This window comes from Chiloscyllium plagiosum, unplaced genomic scaffold, assembly GCF_037043375.1.
Source record: "Chiloscyllium plagiosum isolate Xiang-an unplaced genomic scaffold, Cpla_swu_hap1 HiC_scaffold_47, whole genome shotgun sequence".
Lineage (NCBI taxonomy): Eukaryota > Metazoa > Chordata > Chondrichthyes > Orectolobiformes > Hemiscylliidae > Chiloscyllium > Chiloscyllium plagiosum.
In genome coordinates this window covers 37,720,361-37,721,473 of record NW_028270185.1, presented here as the reverse complement: position 1 = coordinate 37,721,473, position 1,113 = coordinate 37,720,361, and the positions used below count along the sequence as shown (strand labels likewise).

At 43.8% G+C, this 1,113-nt stretch overlaps 1 non-coding gene across 1 annotated transcript; it reads left to right on the top strand.

Annotated features, from left to right (window-relative positions):
• Positions 1 to 779: 779 nt before the first annotated feature.
• On the top strand, positions 780 to 852 carry trnar-acg (transfer RNA arginine (anticodon ACG)). The gene has a single exon. It is a non-coding gene; the product is annotated as a tRNA-Arg (tRNA).
• Positions 853 to 1,113: the final 261 nt, after the last annotated feature.

Sequence of the window (1,113 nt, the reverse complement as noted above, 5' to 3'; positions counted from 1 at the left end):
GAAGTTACGGAGGCGCGTGAAATATCGAGGCTAAAGGGTCCCGCCTTAACGACAGCGGCTTCAATTCCCACGCATCAAGAAGCAGTGGGACATCAGGCTGGGAGCTCCAATTTCACCTGCAAGAACTTGTATTGACATGGAAAACGGAACTTTGGGACAGCAGCTGGTCGAACAGTTAGTCAACTATTTTAATCTTAAGTAAGTAGTTTTCAGCAGGATACTTGTTTGTGGATTGTAAGAATATCTACAACTGGGACAGTCTAAATTACAAAGAAGAATTCTGCAAAGAGTCAATTCTTGGAGAAGCATCTGTGCAGAGTGATGCAGAGGAATGTTTACGTCATCTGCCGTTCTTATATGTTTGACTTTGCACTGAATTCATTTCCATGAAGGGATTTTTTTGCTCAGTTCACAGTATTCACTTTTTTGCATACTCGCAAAAGTCGTTACTGTACTCGAAACCTCTGAAAGTTAACTGGTATATTACATGTGGTGATTAGGCTCACGTTCACGTCAGTTATGCTGAAGAAGTGGATTCGAAATTCATCAGATCAGCAGTGATTCCATTGAGTGACTGAGCAGATATTCATTCTGCTGAATGGAAACTTCATGAGGACATATGTGTTTTTAGTTGGAAAATTCGCTGCTTTGAAAGGTGATGAAGATTAGACTGAAGCAGTGACAGCGATTATCTTTATTGCTTGTTCAACTGGTGAACATGACTGCTATTAACCGTGTCCGTATTAACATCACGGCTCCTGAGTGTGCGTGTATGCATCGGGCCAGTGGTGCAATGGATAACGCGCCTGACTACGGATCAGGAGACTGTAGGTTCCAATCCTACCTGGCTCGCAGGCAGGGCAGACGTTAATCCTGCTTAAACAGTGATTTTTCTGAAGCCGGAATAAGGTATGAGCTCTTCATCTGCAAGAACGAGAATGCCCTCATGAAATGTCCCCGAGGACATGAGAGTCAATGTTGCAGCGTCATCACAGGAGGGAAGCCGAATAGTCGTCCACGTTGCTCAAGGGCACCTTTCCATTTCATAAAGCCATCGATCGAATAACTGTTGCTCACTTTGAGCATTTTTCGAAACTCTTTGGCCAGTGGAAT